We start from the raw sequence: 23,822 nt of genomic DNA, 5'->3' as shown, positions 1-23,822 counted from the left end.
ACTTTAAAATCAAACTAAAATAGTTTATACGTGTTTCCTGGCTCCGTTGTGTGGAGAGCGTTAAAGGGACACTAAAGGCAAATAACAATTTATGTCAGAGTGAACGCTCAATGTATGACGACGTCTAAAACGGCAGTATTGTCAACAGCAGTGCCCTACTTACCGAGAAATTAAGCTAAATGTATCACACGATGAGCGCCACGACTGGGACATTTTGGAAGTGATCCCGATGACGTGGGAGACTCTGAATACAATTATTCACTAGTAATAAAACTAGCTGTAGTAAAAAAAGAACCTTCCGTGCATCAAGAGACGTAATAAAATGCTGCTTGTTCGTTTCTGTTTGATTCATGGAAAAAAGAACCTCTTTGGCGTGGCCATGGGGAACGGCGCGCGTGGTTCAAAGGTTCCGTTTTCGCCGAACTGCGCTTCGCCCGGCGCCCTGCTTCGCTCACGCGGTCGCGTCTCAGTGGTAGTTTCGGTATCGCGTACTGCCGCGTGTGTTTTGCGCGCTCGTGAACGTCGCTCTGACAGAAAGTTCGACAAAATACCGCATGCATGTGAAGTTTCCGGATGCCCGAATGGTGCACGCCGCCAGTGCACGCCGCCGCCCACTAAAGGCGGGTAACGTTGGGCACGGCAACAGTGACGTCAGAAAGAGCGCTTTCAGGCGGGTGATTTGAAGTGCGCTAACGCGATGCGGACCACTAAAACGTGATTTTACTTCAAAATAAGCACTTCCTTGGCACAAAGGTAGCACTACGAGGTTTCTGGACCGCTATTTCAACAATGAACGTCGACTTAATATTTGCCTTTAGTGTCCCTTTAACACTGCATGCCAAGGAAATGAAAAATGTCCCTTTTGCAATGCCTCAAAATCATGTCAGTACTGCTTTAAGGGGGCCATTGCGCACACCTGCCTATGGAATGAACTAATTATGTTCTGTCCTTACGCCATTCATGACAGCTTTAAGGCGCAAATAGCTTGTTTGGAAGAAGCCGATTATCCGCTACACTGCTCATATGTGTGTCCGAGGTATTGCACAAAAAGACCAGATGTGGCAACATTGTTGCTGAAGCACAGTCAACGAGAAGGCAGAAGGTGGCAGTCATGCGCTACCTCCTGCATCCTGTTTCACATAGACTACAGAAAAGTGGTGAACTCTCGGGGATTTCTGCTGTTTTTTCTGCGCCGCAGAAAATCAATCAGATATATGCTAGGGCCTGTCCAGGGAAGGAAGCACCGCGCAAGTGCAAAGGGAAACATAAAAACGCCTCCGTAAAATGCGCAGACAAGGTCGTCTATAGTATTCACCACTAGCCCAGCCTCCCACCTTGCCTTGACAAAGGCGTTTGTGTTCTGCATGAGCTCGCTTGTCCTACTTTACACATGGGCCTTCGTGGAAGTCTCATACAAGTGGAAACAGAAAGGTCAATTTAATATAATGTCGGGAGGCGAGAAAAAAAAATGGAGAAAAAAATTGTATGACAGAGTTTTTATTGCATGTCACACCATTCCCGTGTCTACACTATGTTATTTTAGAGTGCCGTCCTCTCTGATAGGGGGAGAAACAAAAGCCAAAGAAAGCCGCGGGAGGTTGTCCGGCAGGTATTGAAACACCGTAATTCAATGCCGTGAATGAAAGGGGTGACCCGATATACGCGATTCTTTGTCGCGAATGTGTAAATGACATTTTCCTCGTGCGGCCATATATATATATATATATATATATATATATATATATATATATATATATATATATATATATATATATATATATATATATATATATATATATATATATATATATATACAGTAGAAGGGACGGCATCGCGACGCTCCGTGGGTTTGGCCAAATCCCTAAAGCCATGGTGCGCAGAGTTCTTTGTGCGGGGACCTCGTGGCACGTTGGCCCAGGCAAGAAGCACTGCGGTAACTGCGTAGGTGTCCTCGCTCTGGAGGCGGCCGTCATTTGCATACAGCTCGGCAGCGGGAATCAGAATGAGCGCCCAGTGTGGCGTGTACGTGGTTGCAGCCGCGCGGCGCGTGCGTGTGTGCGAGGCTTTGGTGCCACGCGTGCCGGGCGGAGGGCCCCTCTCCTGGGGACGCGCGCGATCTGAAAGGGGCGGGGTTGTCCTCTGCTGCTGTCCGCGGCTGCTGCGCTGATGGCCGCCGTGCACCCCTGTGACACACCGAGACGTGAGCATCGTTTTGAGACACGCCGGGCGGCGGCCATGATGCGTTATCCTCAGGGCAGTGTCCGGAAGCTGAAGACTTACTGACGAAAGAAAGGAAGAAACATACTAAGAGACAGACAGACAGACAGACAGACAGACACACACACACACACACACACACACACACACACACACACACACACACACACACACACACACACACACACAAAGATAGATAGATAGATAGATAGATAGATAGATAGATAGATAGATAGATAGATAGATAGATAGATAGATAGATAGATAGATAGATAGATAGATAGATAGATAGATAGATAGATAGATAGATAGATAGATAGATAGATAGATAGATAGATAGATAGATAGATAGATAGATAGATAGATAGATAGATAGATATGGCTTCTCCGCATCCTCTTTCGCGTGGTACTCAATTGTGGAGTTCTTCACCGCGAACCTATATCTAGAGACACGAGCGTTCTTGCGTTTCGCCCCCATTGAAGTGATCCAGCCGCAGCCAAGAATATCGTGATCCCATGAATTCCTGGTTGACGAATTATATATATATATATATATATATATATATATATATATATATATATATATATATATATATATATATATATATATATATATATATATATATATATATATATCATCAGCCTGTCTACGCCCAATGCAGGGCAAAGGCCTCTCCCATGTTCCGCGAACGACTATAATCAATTTTCCCAGAACCACCGCGTGTGACGTACAGAAGAGCCCAAAACAAAATCTGCGTGACCTACTCACGTCGTGAAAAAGCGCACGCAATAAACCTACTGGCTGCCGTCCTTGCAACAAATCTCGTTGCAAAGTCTGCCACCATATGACCACTTCACTTATCGCAAACAGCACCGCATCTAACTTCAGCGTGAAAATAAATGGTGACTATAACTGCGACACGCGTAATGTAGTTTACCTCCTGGAATGTTCAATCTGCAAAATGCAATACGTAGGCGAAAACGAAACACCCTTCCGATATCGGTTTAACAATCACAAGGCTCATATCTCTTCACTTCCTCACCTTCCAATATCAAAGCATGCTAACGCAATGGGCCACTCATTTGACAACATTAGAGCCACGATTCTGGAGTCTGGCTTCCGAACGCATCATGACAGGGAAGTTCGCGAATCATTTTTCATCTTTAAGTTCAATACAATCGCAGGCGGTTTGAATGAGAGTGCGGGGAAACTTAGTGTCTTGCATCAGTGACCGCTGTAGATGTTATTCCTTGTACCACCTGTAATCCTTGTGCACGTGTCGTGACTAGTGAATTGATTGCTTGTACGTAGGATGTGATACGGGGCCCCAATATATATTTCATGTCTGATTGTTGCACTTGCTTTTATGATGTTTGCGCTCACGTGATCATTGCAAGCGAAACGTATGCGCTTATATGCTGTAGCACCACTGTCGCTTCTGTTATTCTGACGAAGGCCGGTCCCACGGCCGAAACGTAAAGAAACCATTCTGTTTTTCGACGCGTGTCTTCTTTTTATTCACACTATTTACCGGCGTCCAAGAAGTCCTTCCCTGCAATTATATATATATATATATATATATATATATATATATATATATATATATATATATATATATATATATATATCATCAGCCTGTCTACGCCCACTGCAGGGCAAAGGCCTCTCCCAATGTTCCGCCAATCAACCCGGTCCTGTGCTTTCTGATGCCACGTTATACCTACAAACTTCTTAATCTCATCTACCCACCTAATTTTCTGTCTCCCCCTCACGCGTTTGCCATCTCTTAGAATCCAGTATATATAGGGAGAGTTCGTCACGCATATACGAAGAGTCCAACAGCGCTTGTCCTGTGTGTTCCTTCTCTTGTGCTACGTCTCCTTTCGCACTGTCTTTCCCATTTCCCGGACTCAAATCTCATTGATTTGACAATAAAGTTTCCGTTCTTCTTCTTCTTCAGATACATAGAGACACCAGTACTTCACAATATTCTTCAGCACTGTCGAAGGTTCTCGCAAGAGAATTATCTATAGTAGAACAGAAGAAAATTCACATTGCGTTTGTTTACGCTTCCCTGAACTTTCTCATGAATTAAATTAAGAAATTTAGCCTCTGTAATTACATTCCGGTAAATCAGCAACGTCAAACTCGAAGAAACATGCTTTGCTTCAAACAATGCGGCTTCACTTTTGAGAGAAGCTGGAACATTCACACACTGCACCAGCCATTCGTCAGCTGACCCGGAATAATCGCTGTCAGGAACAAATATGAGCCGAGATTAAACTAAGAAAACAAGACAGCGATCGATGGCGAAGGGGGGTCGCACTGTTGGCGCGCAGTTCAGTTGCGCCGGCACTTTAATTATGTGAAGGTCTTAATTTGCGATTTGATGGCGTGCCAGTGGCTGCCATGGGAAAAGGCGCGCGCGCACTGACGACTCGCTCGCGCGCTGTTTCCGCCCCGGTGAGGAAGCGCTACGTCCGGCACGCGGCCCCGGGCGAACAATTAGGCGGAAGAGCACGCGCAAGTCGAGCCTGGGTCAGCGGCGGATGAGGCCGGGCCATGAATCAGCGCTCGAGGCCCGAAGCCAGGGCGAGCAGGGGCGGCTGCAGACGTGTCATTTCCGTGCGACTCCTCCGGCGAAGAGCGCGCAGGGAGGCAGGCGCGGGGAGCAAAACGGCGCCCCTTTATCCCCCGCCGATCAGTCGCACGGCCCTCGATGGTCGCGCAGGGAGCGCGCCGCCATTTGCAGGCGGCCGTCAGATGCACAAAGAGCGCAAGTCACCGTGCGCGGGGTTCCTCCACAAAGCGTTCGGATGCCGGCATGTCCGCGTTATTACTGTGATTATCAAGCCCAGACGCGCGCCCGAGTGGAGCAACGGCGGCGAGGGAACCCCGGGTCGGAACAGGCGCGCACAACCCGAGTCGGACTGCTCTCTCTGGCTCCGGGAGAGAGCCCGAGCTCCTTTCGGAAAAGAAAGCTGTCATTATCCCTGAGTCATCGCAGAAGCCTCTGCAGAGTGCGCGCGCGTCTCAACACTGGGAGTCGTGGAGACACCGCAGCTCTTCCTGCGGCGCGCACAACGGGAACCCGCAGAGCAGCAGCAGCAGCCGCCGCGTAATTAATAAGCGGTGCCTAATGAGGACATATGCGCATTTTCTCGCTCGGAGGCGTGGTGGCACCATGCAAAACTTGACGGCTCCATTAATCCAGCACATCCCAGAAGAACATTGCCAAGTGGTCCCTCTCCCAACTACGACATCCGCGGACGCGAGACGTCTTGCGTCGCGCTCCACCAGCCGCTGAGCCTGTCGAGATTAGCTGTTTCTCGTCACATGAGGTGGCTGCACCTTGCGCCTCCGTTCAAAAGACGCAGAGTTGCCACGGAACCGATCTTAAAATGGGCCAGGACTCAAGCTGAACGCAGACAAAATAGCCATGTCATTTAATTTTAGCGCCAAATTTGTAGCCAAATAGAAATGTGGCGATATTTTGAATAGATTACTGATTACTGAACAATAAGTAATATAATTTTAAATCACCACAAAATAGAATAATATCTATCTATCTATCTATCTATCTATCTATCTATCTATCTATCTATCTATCTATCTATCTATCTATCTATCTATCTATCTATCTATCTATCTATCTATCTATCTATCTATCTATCTATCTATCTATCTATCTATCTATCTATCTATCTATCTATCTATCTATCTATCTATCTATCTATCTTAGTGTGTGTGTGTGTGTGTGTGCGTGCGTGTGTGTGTGTGTGTGTGTGTGTGTGTGTGTGTGTGTGTGTGTGTGTGTGTGTGTGTGTGTGTGTGTGTGTGTGTGTGTGTGTGTGTGTGTGTGTGTGTGTGTGTGTGTGTGTGTGTGTGTGTGTGTGTGTGTGTGTGTTCACCACCTTAACTTGGTATGTACCAAAATTGGCATAGGAGGACAGGCAGGAGTACTTCACGGACATGACTGACAGGTCATGACATGAATAATATTCGATTCCTGTTGCAAGGTAGAGAGGCGGGCGAGTTGCGTACGCCATGAAACCCTTTTCTCCCGTCACGTGTCGCATATACCCGCATACCACGGCCCATGGTATGCTCCACATGTTATTAAATCTATATCAACCCAGTAACAGCGATAATAGACAGGGAAAATTTTACGAGACACCTTGTGGGGGTTAAACAAGAGAATGACATATTTGTGATAGCGATTTTAATGTAACGGACAAACGCTGACAAACTTGCTGCAATGGCCTATCGACAACAACCACGCGGTACAGATCTTAAATAAACGAATTACATCAACGATTGCCTAATATCAATTATGGCGGTGGTAGTGCTTGTCGAACGTGAATTATGGTTGCATTGGTGGCTATCAGCTTTATAACAATGTAATAAACTTTACATATTTACTCCCGTCTCCGCGGGTTATAGTATTTAGCGTTACTCGCGCCGCAGGAATACGCCAACGAACGTTGCTTAGACACCGTTTCAATAAAAGTGACGACTGTGAACTTGACTGCCGACGTTACTTCTGACCATGAGCACACGACAGTGTAGTCGACGCGCCTAGTAAGCCCACGATATGCGCACACCTACTCTACTCACACATAGACGTCAATCCACCTCGAAAGACTGGTAAAGCTAAATATTGCGATATAGGCAGCTACTCGCTGACTGCTTCGCGTAAAATCGATTCGCGCAATGCGTGGGACCTGCGGGAAATTTTTAAATAGATGACAAACCGCGAAGAAAGAAAAGAATAAACACCGCCAACATAAGATAAGCCGCAAGCATTGTGAAATGAATGACAGCACAAGTTGGCATGTATTTCAGAATAGACTCTTCTATATACATGTTTTTTTTTTATCGTCACGATAAATGACGCACGTTTCTGCCATAAACTATTCGAGCTAGGAATCTCAGGCGCATGCGCACCTTCAACGTCGACGCCTAGAGATGCGGGAAGCCCTTGGACTAAATGATGTGTCCGGAAACCGGAAGGAAGCTTCTCGGCACTGAAGCCTTTTTTTTTATTTATCCGCTTGTGGATCAAGCGCAAAGGAGTTTTCGCCGTGCGGTGCCGTAACAAACGGCCGACAAAGTCCGATGAATCACCGGCCGATACCAATCTTAATAAAGCGTACCAAATGTATCCCAGACGACAGAGACCTCGCGACCGAACGCCATCAATAACATCTCGACGGACAGAGGCCGCACTATTCGGTTACAGACCGCGACACGCTAGCCGTGAGGAGGCCAGCGTGCCGCCGATGGGCCCGCGTTGGCTCCACTTGCATCGCGGGGCCTGTCAGCACTTGCTCCCGTTAAGATCGTTCATTACAACGGCCGAAGGTCGAGAGGGAGCAGCGATGCCGCTTCTTCGTTGACAGCCTTTCGACGCTTGCTCTATGGGAGCCTCTGTGTCAGCACTCGGATATCTGGCAGCACCGTTGATATAAGTAGAAACTATGGCTCTAGTGATTATGGAGCGATCTAGCGTAAAGTATTTGAAAATAAAAGACCGGTAAGATTTCAGCCCCTCGACCGTATTATGTTGAAAAGTAGCTTTATTTTATCTGGTCATACAACTAAACCCGTAAACAAAGACACGTCTGGTTTTTTTAGGTAAACACACCAATAAATAAATTAGAATTAAACATTTCAAAAGCATCAAGAAGACGATGTCACTGTTATCCCATATTTTCACTCAAGTTGCCGCCTATCTTACTACCTTTGCCGCTTTGTTAAAAGTAGCGGGATAAGTGTACAGCTAATAAGAAAAATATCAGTGTATATCTTTATTGTGTAATCTACGCCACCGGCGCGATCGCGCACATTCCGGACGTGTACTCGCTAACAAAGAGTTTGCAAAGCAGTCAAAGGACTCGCACGAACTCCGACTAGTTTTTCATCCTAGCCAACAACAGCCAATTGCTTTCTCATTGCGCGTCGTAAGGTAATGCTAAGCGAGGATGAATATGGCTAAGACAACGACGCTGCGCAGAGATTTCAGAAGACCGCGTGTCTAACACTAGCACTGTAGCACTTAGTGCAAAAACTCAGCGGCACTTAAGTCGCCTTCCGTGCACTGAATGCGAAAGCAGAGCTGAGCAAACGCAAACGCAAACGCGGAGGAGACTGCTGCGGTCGATGAGGCCACGGCGTGTCTGGGCACGGCATGTCGACTACGCCGACGTCTACGTCACGTGACATTGTCATATGAGGTCATCACTCGGTCATGCGACCTTGCAACATAAGGTTGTTACTTGTTCACGTCACTATTTCATAAGACGTGATCACTTGGTCTTGTGCTCGAATTGAGCAAAGTCAATTTTGAGGATGGGCCGCACGAACTTTTCGGGTGAGCCAAGTCAACTCTATGGGGGGTCAAATTCAATTTCCGGGGTGGCGAGGCCGGTTTAGAAAGCGGGTCCAACTCAATTTTCGTATTGGGAAAAATCAATTTTTTCAGGTGTGGGCCAGCTCGGTTTTTAACTGACATTGAAACGTGACGTCGTCACTGGGTCACGTGGGTTTTTGTTACCATTGGATCTTAACGCCGTACGCTCGCCGTATTTCCCGCTTCATGTGTCAGTTCTTTTCGCATTACGAATGACAGCAATTCAAGGGAATTGGCGTGTCATAGCCCCGTGCTTTTCATCGGATATTGGCGCAGCATGATGCGCGTGTGCAGCACGCTGATGCTGACTTCTCAGTCGATACAGCGTTGCGACGATTGATGCGTAGCGACGCCCACGGCCTGTCGCATATAGCCTTAGTTAGCATGCTACTACAGTGAACCTCACATCTGTTGGTCCGTTTTCTTTGGCGAACGCGTATTCATTAGCACGGTATATAAACATTGAATGCCAAATGATTGCATAGCAAATTTGGATTGTCAATGTCACCAAGAGCTGGTCTCGTCTTTTATTTTTTTTTCTTCTAACACTATTTCAACTACATTTAGACCGATTAGTCAACTATAAGTTACACAAACTGCACCAACTCCGTGTTTTGTTGTTGTTGTTGTTGTTGTTGTAGTTTACACATAATATCTTCATAAAGCCGCTTTAGTTATTTTTGCGAGACCCGCACAATAGAGTCTACGCGAGAATTAATCAGAAGAGGATGTTCTGTCGAGGTTTTTCAGACAATGCGAGGAAATGAATAGACGCCTTTACGTGCCCTTCAGCAGCAAATATTCCTGCAGCGCAGTCAGCTGTGTAATGCTAGTGGCGTTGCGTGAAATGTTTGGTGCGGCGCGAATTCGAAAGGCCGCAGCAACGGGAGGCATGTAGTGGAGTCCACACGCCCCTTCCTCGTGTGCGCCCGTCCCCACATAGACGGGTTCATTGGGCCCAAAAGGCGCCGCACACCGGAGGGAGCTCCGTGGAACAGTCAGTGGGACGGATCCGGCGGCGTCACGTGGCAAACACAAGCTGCTCCATTTCGCGCTCCGTTAGACAGCCGCGAATCCACGTGGTGGCGCTCCTCGCGGCCGCTAATTAAGCTCGAATCAACCGAGCCGAGCGCGCGCACTTGCAGGGCGCCGGAACTGGAAGGGAGAGCGGGAAGGCGAAGAACAAACCCCAACATTCGCACTGGCGCAATTAACTCAAGCGACGCGGCCAAGCCGTCACCGCGCGGCCGCCTTCTGCTGTTGCTGCTTCTGGCTGCCGGCGTGCGCAGCTGTCTGAATAGCGCGCGAGCGAAACAAAAGCCGAGAGGGAGAAAGACGTGCAAGACAAGCGCAGGGAAGAAAGAGACGCCGATTCGGCTCGTTGTTGTCGTCGTCGTCGCCGTTTCCAGAGACAAAGCGAGGCCGAATCACAAGGCGCTCCAGATGGGGAAGAGAAAGAAGAAAGCGGAGCCGCTGGCTCAGTTTATTTTGACGCCGCGCAATGCATGCCACAGCGGTGGCCACGACTGGGGCTCGCGTGAACGGGTCTGGCGTGCTCGAAGCGCGGAGCTGCTGAGCGCGAGCGCCCGAGTTGAAATAAAGGCAGTCTTCGCAGTCTTTGGCAATCATGCGCAGACTAAAACGAGCGTGTTGTTTTTAAGGGAAGAAGAACCACGCGAAAATAATAATGGAAAAAAAAGCAACATTGAAGAAAGAAACTCTAAAGAGGGAGCCCCGTTGCAAACGTATACACGGCCGCTTCTTCGTGTTGTATTGAAGGGGAACACACGATGCGATTTGCAGATTCTTCTTCCGCGTCCCAGTGCTTTCTGTCGAACTCCATTGGAGAAACGCAGCTGAGTTCCAGCAACGTCAACGACCAGCAAGAGCTTCTTTATGACGCAATTTTGCTAAAGGGGCCCTGCAACACTTTTTCAAGTAATCATAGAATTCATTAAAGGAGTTCTAATCCTTCTAATTACAGGCCCATTACTTTGACTAGTATTCCATGTAAGCTTCTTGAACACATCATCTATTCTAACTTAATTATATTTCTTGAAGAAAATAACTTCTTTCACAACAGTCAGCATGGTTTTAGGAAACACTACTCATACGAAACCCAACTACTTCTCTTCACCAACGACTTATTTTCAGAATCTGACACTGGCTACATTATCGATAGTATTTTCCTTGATTTTCAAAAAGCTTTTGACACCGTTTCTCACCGTTTACTCCTACTAAAACTAAGCATGCTAAATATTGACTCAAACATATTATGACAGGTTGAATGCTTCTGGTCTAATAGAACCCAACGTGTAACAGCTAACGGTCATAACTCACGCAATTGTTCCGCAACATCTGGTGTGCAGCAAGGTTCTGTCCTTGGACCCTTACTCTTTCTCATTTCTATTAATGACCTTCCATCCAGCAGTACATCAACAATCAGGCTATTTGCCGATGATTGTGTCATCTACCGCATAATAACTAACCCGCATGATTCATCACTACTTCAATCTGATCTTGACAACATTACCTCTTGGTGCTCACTCTGGTCAATGAAACTGAATATCAACAAGTGTAAAATACTTAGGATCTCTCGAGGAATTACTTACTGCACTAGCCCTGTTTATTCCATTACTAATTTTCAGTTGTCATCTGTCAATATTTACAATTATCTAGGTGTCCACATAGACAACAACTTAACATGGAATAGTCATATCAATTATGTGATTGACAATGCGAACCGCACTCTCGGCTTCTTGCGCCGTAACTTTTCATCAGCGCCTGTTTCATTAAAACTTCTTTACAAAACACTAGTCACACCTAAACTCGAGTACGCCTCATCAATCTGAGATCCACATTCTTGTTTACTTGTTAATGTACTAGAAGCCATCCAAAATCGCTCAGCTCGTTTCATTGTCGCTAATTACTCCCGTACTGCTAGTATCTCACCAATAAAAACTTCTCCAGACCTCCTTACCCTTTCTAACTGGAGGAAGCAGGCCCGCCTATGCCTCTTCCACAAAATAATTTTCATGAATCCTGAAATAAAACGCACATTGTTCTCGCCACCTTCTTACGTTTCATCTCGCATCACCATAACTTCAAAGTTCATGTGCCATTCTGCCATACCAACATGTACTTCCACTCCTACGTGCCGAAGACTTCATCCGAATGGAACCACCTTCCTGCCTCCATCGCCAGCAACCCTGATCATGCATCATTCAAGACTGTCATTTCTAACTTGTAACACCACATCTCTCTGCAACGCTGCAAATGGCATTGAGAGTTTTCAAATGAATTGTAGTGAAGAGGAATGTCCAGCACTCCAGCCACATCGCCAGCCCTGCGCAAGTAGTGAAGAGGAATGTCCAGCGCTGCAGCCACATCGCCAGCCCTGCGCGAGGCACGAGCTGGAGCTGCCTAGTCCGTGCTTTTGCTGCAACGCTGTCCGCGCCCGTCCAGTTCCTGCTGCTACTGTTACGACGCAACCACCGCTTGTAGCCCAGTCTTTTCATTATATTTTGGTGGAGGTGCTGGTGTCGACCCTTCTACCATCATTGACCTGCCAACTGGTTCTGCCGCCGAACACGAAGTCGCCGGAGTGTCCTGTGACTCATCGCAGGAGACTACTACGCCTGACGTACTGAGCAGCTCCATCGCCGACACGCTAACCGTTTCTCAACGCGCCCAGCTTCTACGCCTCCTTGACAAGTTCCGCTCTTCCTTCGACTGCCAGCATGCTTCCCTCGGCCGCACGTCAGCTGTTAGTCACCGCATCGACACGGGTACCAATGCGCCACTGCGACAAAGACCCTATCGTGTGTCCGCAACAGAGCGCCAGGTTATCGACGACCAAGTAGCTGACATGCTGAAGCGCGGCGTCATCCAGCCTTCGAATAGCCCCTGGGCATCTCCAGTTGTTCTCGTTAAGAAGAAGGACGGGTCAATTCGCTTCTGTGTTGATTACCGTCGTCTTAACAAGATAACTCGAAAAGACGTTTACCCCTCACCGAGAATTGACGACGCCCTTGACTGCCTCCAAGGCGCGGAGTTCTTCTCTTCTATCGACTTACGGAGCGGCTATTGGCAAGTCCCCATGGCACCTGACGACCAACCTAAAACGGCTTTCGTCACACCTGATGGCCTTTACGAATTCCGTGTCATGCCTTTTGGTCTTTGCAACGCGCCCGCAACATTCGAGCGGATGATGGACAATCTCTTGCGTGGTCTTAAGTGGAAAACGTGCCTGTGCTACTTAGATGACGTGGTTATATTTTCGCCAGATTTTCCCACGCATCTCTGCAGGCTAGAGGAAGTACTGCAGTGCCTAACTGACGCCGGCCTTCTGCTCAACCTGAAGAAATGCCGCTTTGGCGCAAGTCAGCTCACCATCCTCGGCCATGTTGTGTCCAAAGACGGCATTCTTCCCGACACCGCCAAGCTTCGGGCAGTCGCTGACTTTCCTCGACCTTCGTCTCTAAAAGAACTTCGCAGTTTCCTTGGCCTCTGTTCGTATTTTCGCCGCTTCATTCGTAATTTTGCGACCATCACCGCTCCCTTGAATCGGCTCCTACGAAGCGACTCGAAGACTTACGTTTGGTCGCCTGCCTGTGACGATGCCTTCCGAGAGTTGCGCTGTCTGCTAATCTCACCGCCAATCCTGCGTCACTTCGACCCTTCCGCCCCGACTGAGGTACACACCGACGCCAGTGGTGTTGGACTGGGCGCCGTGCTCGCGCAGCGCAAACCGGGGTACCAAGAGTACGTCGTCGCATACGCAAGCCGTACCCTCACTAAAGCGGAGAAGAATTATTCTGTTACGGAGAAGGAATGCCTGGCCATAATTTGGGCTCTTCGTAAATTTAGACCTTATCTATTTGGCCGCCCCTTCGACGTAGTGACGGATCACCATGCTCTTTGCTGGCTATCCACGTTGAAGGACCCCTCCGGCCGTTTAGCTCGCTGGGCTTTGCGGTTGCAAGATTTCGACATGCGTGTCGTCTACAGGTCCGGCCGCCGCCACACCGATGCCGACGCCCTATCACGCTCCCCTGTGTCAACGGAAAGCGCTGCCTGCCTATCTGCCGTGGACGAAACACTTTCGTTTCCAGCAGGCTGCGACATGGCGTCTGAGCAACGCAAGGATGCTTGGATCAGCACCCTTCTGCGATTCCTCTCCGACCCGTCGACGTTTTCTTCAGCTTCTCGAGCATTGCGCCGTCAAGCTTCCCACTTTGAAATCCGCGATGGTCTCCTCTATCGCCGGAACTACACGTCTGATGGCCGCAAGTGGTTACTGGTCATACCTCGCCATCTACGTGCAAAAATATGTTCAGCCTTCCACGCTGACCCACAGCGCGCACACGCGGGCGTCTTCAAAACATACGCCCGACTTTCCTCCAGGTTTCATTGGCGAGGCATGTACACCTTTGTGCGCAAGTACATTCGGTCCTGCCCACAGTGCCAACGACGCAAAGCTCCTCCTCAACACTCCCCTGGTCCGCTCCAGCCAATCCCGTGCCCGGCCAGGCCCTTCGACCGCATTGGCATTGACCTGTATGGGCCCCTTCCATGCACGGCTTCTGGAAACCGCTGGGTAGTTGTCGCTGTCGACCACCTGACGCGATACGCAGAAACAGCCGCTCTGCCTGCTGCCACGGCCCGCGACATATCATCTTTCCTCCTGCGGAACTTCATTCTCCGTCACGGCGCCCCGCGCGAACTTCTGAGCGATAGGGGACGTGTGTTCCTTTCCGAAGTCGTGAACGCACTCCTTGCCGAATGTCGTATCGTTCATCGTACTACTACCGCCTACCATCCTCAAACTAACGGCTTGACGGAAAGGTTCAACCGCACCCTTGGCGACATGATTTCTAAGTATGTTGCCTCAGATCACTCTGACTGGGACCTAATTTTGCCCTTTGTGACGTACGCCTACAACACTGCTCCACAGGCGACTACAGGCTTTTCGCCATTTTTCCTCGTGTATGGCCGAGAACCTTCGACCACATTCGATACCATTCTGCCGTACCGACCCGATGCCTCCGAATCTACGCCCATCTCTGAAGCTGCCCGCCGCGCCGAGGAATGCCGTCAGCTCGCCCGGTCGTTCACAACAGTCGACCAATGGAGACAAAAATCTCGGCGCGACGATGACCACCCGTATCCTCACTTTCTTCCGGACTCCCTTGTGTGGGTTTGGGTTCCAGCTGTCCCTACTGGTCTCTCCTCCAAGCTTGTTTCCAAGTATCAGGGACCCTACCGTGTTGTTGCGCAGACGTCACCTGTGAACTATATTGTCGAACCACTTACACCATCTACAGACCAACGCTTTCGGGGTCGTGAAACCGTTCACGTACAGCGTCTGAAGCCCTATTACGATCCGCTCGTAATATGTTCACCGTGAGTCGCCAGGATGGCTCCTTTCAGACGGGGGACGAATTGTAGTGAAAAGGAATGTCCAGCACTCCAGCCACATCGCCAGCCCTGCGCAAGTAGTGAAGAGGAATGTCCAGCGCTGCAGCCACATCGCCAGCCCTGCGCGAGGCACGAGCTGCCTAGTCCGTGCTTTTGCTGCAACGCTGTCCGCGCCCGTCCAATTCCTGCTGCTACTGTTACGACGCAACCACCGCTTGTAGCCCAGTCTTTTCATTATAAAATAAATAAAAAAGTGTGGGCAGGAAGGTTTCAGTTAGCAGCGTGTGCATGTAGGCTGGTTGGTGCATGTCGTCAAACAGCAGAATAATAAAGAGTGCGGACACAGGACGAAGAAAGGAACCGCAGAACAGTGCGCTGTGTCCTGTTGCTCCTTTCTTTGTGCTGTGTTCGCGCTGTTTAATATGCTGCTGTTTGAGAAGATTTCAGCCTAGGGAACTGCTTGAATTACGTTAATCAAAATGTAGGAGGTGGACGAGGGATAAACGTTTGTTGTTCGAAACGGTATCACGGTGCTGGTCCTCTGCTCTTTAACGGACGAGTGCTGACTCAGTGGTCAAAGGAAATTGTATTACCCGCGATGGCTGTCTGTCCGGTGATATGACTGCCGTTTACGGGAAGTGCAGTGAGATGTCGCATGTCCAGTCTCAGAGAAATATATCGCTTATGTGACACGAACGAAAGCTCTATCATGAAATGCCCTGCGTAAATTGCATAGTGATGCGCTTTCTCAGCCAAATAATGATTGTAATGTTGTGTGGTGACATTTTAGTTGACAGACATCAGGAGGAACTCGCTAAGTTACAATTTGCACGCTGGTAAAATTTATGAAGCTTAATGCTTTGCTTAATTTGGGTAGAGGTATCATCTGACGGTTTCATTCAATTTCTTTTCTCTCCCACCCTTAGGGTAATCATGCCCCGACCAAGCAGAAAAAACGCGAAATGTAGTAGCCCACTAAAGTGTGAAGCACAAGATGTGCCACTTCCGCGAAACTGGGTGTTGGTTAGCTTGTCAACGACCATCAGGTGAGAGTTAAAATTACCCTAACACTAACTGGAAGGAATATTTCGGCCCATTTGATTGTATGAATACTTACTTCTTATGAATCGTCGTTGCTGTAAATTTGAGTGTCGTACTCGTGCAGAAAATTGCCAATACCACCATATCACGGTGAGCTGATGAATTAATTAAATGTTCTTGTTTATCCTTTTGCATTGCTTTCTCACATCAATGTTTTGGGCACAATGATGCATATAGCGTTTTTGGCCAAATACTTTCTAATGTACTGGATAACAACATTCAGTTGTTCTTTCATGCAACATTCCAAGTTTCCAACTACTACGCTTGCCAAGATCCACTTTGGCCAAGTAGCCGCGTGGTCTGAGTATTCTGTTGCGGACTAGTCTGTTCATATACTGAAGAATTAACGTATGATGCGCAAAAAAAAAGGGTGCCCTACTTTCTTTTCTTTTTTGTTTGTGGCCTTCTTATATTCTGTGCAGTAAGTTATTACCTCTAAGCTTGACATTATTACACTTTGTTGCTTTCTTCCCTCTTTCTGTCGCCTTTTTTTTCCTTACTACTTTCTGTTGTCAAGTGCAGGTTTCTCGCGTCGTCTAGATACTGCACGTTACACTTACTCTCAAAGTAAGCAACCTAACCTAACTTACAGTCAAGATCAAACACTGCGAGAAAAAGAGAACGTATAGTCCATCTTCTTGGCTGGAAAATCTGCGGTAACATCTGAGGCTAAATTTTCACCCATTATTGTTTTGCCATCGTTTCTTTGTTTTTTCTGCCAGTGAGTAGTCAACAGGCTAGGCAGATAGGTCAGATTATATAAAAGTTGATAACAGTTGTAAGCCCTAGTTCACCGTTCATTTCACACCTGTGTAGACCCGCCAGCGCAGGTATAAAGATGTTCTCGCGTATTTTAAGCCCACCTATATAAACTATATGTATATAAATTTACGTTCTCCTCTATGCCGGCTGTGTTTGCGGCTCATTGCTGCAGTGTAAGCACTTCATGCGAATAGACGTAACCGTCAAATTCCCTATGCTCTTATCTCTGTCCGAAGCACAGTCCTCAAAAGAAACCTGTTAGGAAGATATTATTCTTTTCCTTTTTTTTTTTCTGAGGACCACACAAGCACACACGCACGCGCACAATGCCAAGAGTAATAGGGATGGATAAGGATGTTTCTTTCTCTTTTTCATCGTATTTAGAAAATTGCATGAGCGAGCCTGTCCGCTAAGCTGTTAAAGAGATTACATATTACGCTACAGTCGAATCATTACTTGCCTATGCTAAACAAATGTTTTCAAAGGAGTTTGCTTTCAAAAGTATTGCGAAAACTGGAAATATTTAAGATTAAGTGTTTGTGAACACTACCACTGGATCCGTCACCTTCGCTAGTATTATATTCGATGGCTATCACCTTTCCACTGCTCGTCCTCTCAGAATTCCCGCAAGCTTCTCTGTAAATCCGACTCCTTTTTTTTTTCTAGGCGATCAAACAGGTTAACAGTAGACCATTTCTATTTATACAATGCTTCTTGCACACTATTCTGTTTCTCCGAAGTGACAACTTGCTGGTTGTATAAGTCTAGTCAAACTATGCGCGCCAGTGCTGTTCGCCTCTTCTTTGGGCCATTCATTCATTCATTCATTAATTCATTCATTCATTCATTCATTCATTCATTCATTCATTCATTCATTCATTCATTCACTTGATAGAAAAGGCCAACGTATTTGAGTTTACTCGTGGCAGCTTCTGTCGCGCATGACACTCCTATAGAAGTCGCATACCAGCTACAGTATGACGAAAAAGAAATTAATCTTTAATTTAATGAGATTCATTATGTCGCAGCAGCAGTAACGTTCCTGTCCATGATATCTTCGCGCAACAATCCAGACAGGGAAAGCTAGGTTGCGAGGCGAGCCTCAAATCACTAACTCAAAGAAAGAAATAAAATGTGACGACGGTTCGTATAAGCACCCAATGGCAGAAACACAAGCCTGCAAGCGGCAGTACCAGAGCAAAAAGGGCAGCGGCTCATTACGAGCCTGGATGTACAAATGCGAACCATGGGGCACTGATCCTACACAAGAGGCTTTCGGGGACAGGTTTTTTTTTTCTTTTTTGCCCCAGCTCACTGATGATCAGTGGAACCCCGAGAGACAGGCCCAATCTACAGATCACAACACGCCCTGCAGCGCCAAAAGGGCACGGATGTCATCGGGCGCCCTGCCCTGGGGTGAAACACGCACGCATGCGCGTATACGCCGAGTGGGTGCCCCATGGACGGCAAACACGCCCTCACCTATCGTTCATAATAGAGAACAGTGGACCCCTCTGCCATCTCATGCACGGACCGATCACTGCGTCCATTTGATTTCCTTCCTTTTATTCTTTTCCGGCGCGTTTTTTCCCCCGCTGCGGTATGAGAAGCCATAGGCGAGCTATATAGCATACGTATACCTCGGCGCCCATGTCTGATCGTCGCGTTTACGTAGAGAAATGGAATAGAGGCCAGAATGCAAGTTGCGTGTATGTACGTAAAAGATGACTTCATTGAGCAACATAGCGGGTGGGAACAGGGCTGCCGTGGGCGTTCCCACGTCTCTCATAATCTATAAGTTGACAAGAATAGCATTCTTGCCTAAATACTCAAGTGCGACGGTAATGCGACATGAGTGAAGCGGCCTGCTTCGAACATCAGACGCTCCCTTGCACCGTGTAACCCTTCAGGAATTCTATATGCACATGGTTAGATGAAAGTGATTCTTCGATAAGCTAATAAGGTGACCGGTGAAAATCATTTTTATAGCTCAGAGCAGAAGATAAAACATCCCAGCAGCAAAATAAAACCGTTAATAGTAGTGCTTTCGAAACACACTTTATCGTGCTCCGACGAGAGCGCGGAATTACGCGTGGTTTGACAAGTCGTTCGATCAGCGGTGCAGCTTCCGGAACAACTATGCACCACGGTTATTTGCGGTTAGGCGCACGGAGACGCTTGCTGTCTCGTGACCATGCGCGTGTCATCTATTTTACGGCCGCAAGCAGCTCGCAGCAGCGTCTTTCCAGCCTCTCCATTTCCCCCACTCGCGTTATTCAGACCTCACCAAAGCAGCGAGGAGGTGGTTGCGTGTGAGTAGCGAGGGGCTGCGATACCAGGTGTTCGACGCCTAAAAAAAAAAAGAAAGGTGGCCGCCCCCCGCCCGACGTCGGCGCCGCGCTGTCGCAATCGCCAGCCGTGAGTCAGGGCGACGTGTCGGCGCCCAGGTGAAGGCGTCATCCCCGAGGGGCCAAAGGCTGTGTGTCGGCGCCTTGCTGTAGCCCGTGCGCTCCACGTGGTCGATCAATGACGGGCCGTGTCCTGCTCGTTTTCGCGGAAAACGCCGTCCGACTGACCACTGGTCCACAATGGGCAGGCGGTGCCGCGTAGCGCCCTTGCATGAGCGCCGCTGCGTTCTGTTCTTGTTTACCTATTTTGTCTTCTTTTCTACGAAGTAATGGAGTGCTATCAGGTTGTGCTGTAATAGATACCTGCGCGTGCCGCGCCAGCAAGTAGTATGGTGACGCTTTGATAACGGACGGAGCGGAAGAGTGTTAATTTTATCGCGTTGGCATGCGGTGACACTGAAACATGCTGCTGAACAGAACACACTATTTATTATTTCTTGCTTCAGCGGGGTCGTTCATATATCCTCATTCTGGAAAGGTCGTATACTGTTTGTATATCCTCGCTCCATATGCCTGGAAAAGGTCCCGCAGGTCATAAAACGAACAAAGTGCTTTAGTACCAATATCTCATGCCTGCAATGTAACAAGCGTTGTAGTGGCGTTAGTTGTTTATATTATCGCTCACTCTTTCTTCTTTTTCAATATGCGGGCAACGTCCGGATAACCGTGCAATTCGATTCTTGGTGAGTTCTTGAGCGTCTTTGTCTCATTTTTCGTTTGAGAAAACACTTTCCAATAGCGAACAACTTACATCATACAGCGAGAAAGTTTGAATACTAGTGCGATGAATACGGCCAACCGATAAGTTCCATTGCACCGTACAAAACTACTGCACAAATCTTTTCGCCTAGGAATTATTTTCTCTAACCTAAATGCAGCGATAAAGAACTAGTGAACTGTTTAACGCCAGTCACTCCAGATTTGCGAAGTTACGCGCCATTTTCGTTTGCGTGTCACGTGACTTGAAACCTGCGGAAACTGAGGCCTTCGTTCTTTCTGCAGGTTTCAGGAACATCATGTAACGCGTTTCTAAACCAACGTTGCGAGAAACATGCCCGAGCGCAAACAGCATGCACAAGCCAAAGCTTACCTGACACTGGTGACTGTTTGGTCAACACGGCCCATCGTGTCCGCCACTAAGAAATAGAAAAGAATAAAAAAAAGGGGAAGGCGAGGAAAGGGGGTTAAAAGCTATACTTCTTGTTATGCGATGTAAATACATCAAAGGACTAGCTTGTTTTGGTGGTGGAGTGGTGTTGGGTAGCTTTACAGAGGCAGGACTAACCTGGCTATAGGGCACGGCAATCCCTGTGCCTTAGCGTCGTTCGTAATCTCAGTGAGGCACGTCAACAGAGATGCATCAAATGAGTGTTCAGCAAAGGTTGTTGCCAGTCGAGGTTATGCGTCATAGCGCGACAAGAAAACAAATGTCTAAGGAGGGAGTAGGAAGCAATAGATGCGGCGACAAACTTTAAATGTTGACGTCTAGTGCCAAATCTATTGCATTCTACTTCCTCATTCTTATGCATGTGTTTTCTTGTCATGTCACCACGCGTTCCATTAGTATATAATATTTAGCGATACTAGGGAGACCTGAAACTGCCTTGTGTGCTATGATGGATTGTAGGTTGACAGTGCACATCTCTGATATAGCCATTAGTTACTTATTTGAGTCACGCAAGCGAATACAACACGACGCGTCCCGTCTTCTTCGCAGTCAGACTGTCTTTGCTCGTGCACTTTCAGTGTAATTTATTAGGGAGTGTTCAGGAAGCACAAGATGTACAAGCGGACCGTGGAAGGCCCTTTATGTCTTCTGTACGCTCTGAAGGGAGCCTATAGGTGCTTCTCGACGATTCGTGTCATTGCGTCATTATTTTTTCACTTGAATAGGTCACGGTCACTGAGGGTGTCTGTACGTAGCCAATGCGCAAAATCCTTGTGGATCAAGTCAGGGTGCGCATTAAAGAGCAGGGCGATGAAAACATAGTGGCATTGATTCCATCGAAACATGGAATCCACTTCTGCTATCCATCCGTACAACTTTCCAGCCGACCCCGTACTTTCTTGGCAAATCGCTTTTCACTGCGCAAAAGCGCCTTCGAATTTCCACGGTTTACGTAGGCTTCGAACTTCATACACAATTAGGAAAGGGCTTCTGGCTTCGAGAAACGGCAGGGCTCACGTCAAATATGGGGTGGGACCCCTACAGTTTATTTTTAAACGAGTTGAAGTAAGCGGAACAAATAACTACGGCGGTCTGGGTGTATTTTTTTTTTCCTCGCAGATGTGAAATCAAGTGAACCGGGTGTTCTATAGGAGGGATTATGGGATATTAAGTGGATCACTTCAGAGACGTAAAATCGCGATAACAAATTCTGCAAGTGTAGGAAAAGCAGAACAAATGTCACGGCAAAGTGTATAAAATGTAAGGCAAGAATAAATGCCATAATGTGTACTATAGAAGCAAGTACCGGACGGTTACGCTGCCAAATAGCCCAAGGATATGCTAAATTCATTGCAGCCATGCCGTGAACAGCATAAAGTCTCACATCACCTGAATACTTTACCTTAATTAATGGCATATCGCGGGACCGCTTGATGTCTTGCCGATTACCTCTAAACGGTCGTAATCCCAAAGAGTGTCGCGCCCTTTCCCGGTGAAATTTTTTTTTCGGCGCCTATTACTAAAGATTATACGAACACAGAGGGAGGAAGAGAGAGCAAAGGCTTTTCCGGTATTTATTAGCTCTGGCCGCGCTGCGTAGTTTACGATCAGTTTTTCACGATGGAATGGCTCTTTTACTCTCCCATAAAAAGCGCTTTCCACGCTATTGCCTGTGCTCCAGCGCTGTTCTCCGAGCTGCATAGGCATCTTATGGGGTTAAATTGATAGCGTTGTTTCGTCTTGAAGCTGAATTTTTTAAAGTTCTATTCTACCAAATAGAATGTATAAATACGATAATAAATGCAGTACGAAAACGTTCTGATAAAGTGGAGATCCTTGAATCTTTTTAGCTTAGAGGCTCTACGGCGAGTCAGTAGCGTGTATATTATTTTACCCATTCCCACGCAAAGAGCGCGTGGGTTTCACTGACAACCAGTTATACAAAACTCCTTAAATGTAGATATTTCTATCCATTCACAAGCGTGAACGACACGACAGCAGGCGTAAAAGTGCCCTTGCGAACCCAGAAAATTGGTGCAAATCTTCCCACGAATTACATTTGTGGCAGCATAAATTCTCTGAACGAGCTTCGCTATTGCTACAGGAGAAATACGTGGTCGCTTTTTTTTTCACACTAACAATGAAATTGTTTGCTGTGATAAACGAAGCCTCACGATTAAGGCAATTTCCAACTACATTCATAAATTAAAACACGCATCCGCTATCTTCCATTACCTTGCGCATGTCTCGGTGCTTCACTTCTCCCTCGAGGATCACAATGCTGCTCTCTTGTTCCATGTCAAATCGAGGCTGCTGCTGCGTCACAAAATCACAGGCCACCAGAGTTCAAAGTCGTCGACTACAGTTCCATAGATATGGTGCTATAAATTACTTATTGCTGTTTATTCAATTCAGCGAGGCCGTCAGGGCGCTTATATATTATTAGCCCTGGCAACAGGAGCGTCCGTCGGCCACGACACGTCAAAGACTTCGGTAAAGCTGTTTTCTTTTTTTCCTCAAATGAGCAGCGTTGTCTGCTAATAACCAAGGGGAAAGGCGGGAATTTAAACCAGGCGAGCAGACATCTATATCACGAGATTTTACCGGGGTACATGTATGACAGTCCATCTGAAGATTAGCCGGTGCAATGTGAGGAAATTTCGAGCACAAAGGGAATCCGATTTCCTAAAGAGCTGCGATGTCAGGCCGTATGATGCCGTCAACGCTGTTATTCGTTTACCGAAAATCAGCACGACTAGTTGCACAGCGACACCCGTCTTTTCCCGTGAATGTCAGCACAATTACTTGAAGACCACTCTAGATATTGTCACTTTTGCGTCACGCAGCAGGTTCATCGGTTGCCTTGTCGCAGCTTGGCATATTGCAGATAGAACGTAGCTCATTTCAAACAAGAAAAAAAAAAACACGCCCGCACGTCACATAGTCACAGCACCTCTTGTAGAACTCCGAAAACGCCGTGAAAAAATATTCGGAACTGTCTCTGAAATCGGGACGTTCGCTCAATCCAGTGCGCGCGCTCCAATCAACACATACTGTGCCGTGCACCAACGGCACTATAATGCGATGAACAGCGGACAGGCGCCGCTCGTCGAAGAGGCGGCAGCACGTGCTCCGACGACCCCTCGCAGTGGCCGCTTCATCGACGCCGGGAGCGCACCTCGCTTTGGCGCACAAAACTTCGCACGTCCCGCTCGGGGAGCCGGAAGGCGGTGCTCGGCGGCCTGGGAGAACGGCAGCGCCTCCGCTTCGTTGTACCCGCCACCGTTGTATCGCGGTGCGCAGTCGCTCGCTCGTTGTATCGTGCGCAGAACC

The 23,822-nt window shown here is 47.7% G+C and overlaps 1 long non-coding RNA gene across 1 annotated transcript; it reads right to left on the bottom strand.

The window, feature by feature from the left end:
* Positions 1-2,089: 2,089 nt before the first annotated feature.
* On the bottom strand, positions 2,090-23,407 carry LOC125759790 (uncharacterized). The gene is made up of 3 exons (XR_007417480.1): positions 22,725-23,407; positions 20,412-20,457; positions 2,090-2,183 (listed from the first exon to the last, which is right to left on the bottom strand). It is a non-coding gene; the product is annotated as an uncharacterized LOC125759790 (long non-coding RNA).
* Positions 23,408-23,822: the final 415 nt, after the last annotated feature.

The sequence above is a fragment of the Rhipicephalus sanguineus genome, chromosome 1 (genome assembly GCF_013339695.2).
Source record: "Rhipicephalus sanguineus isolate Rsan-2018 chromosome 1, BIME_Rsan_1.4, whole genome shotgun sequence".
Taxonomy (NCBI): domain Eukaryota; kingdom Metazoa; phylum Arthropoda; class Arachnida; order Ixodida; family Ixodidae; genus Rhipicephalus; species Rhipicephalus sanguineus.
This window is presented reverse-complemented; position numbering and strand designations above follow the sequence as displayed.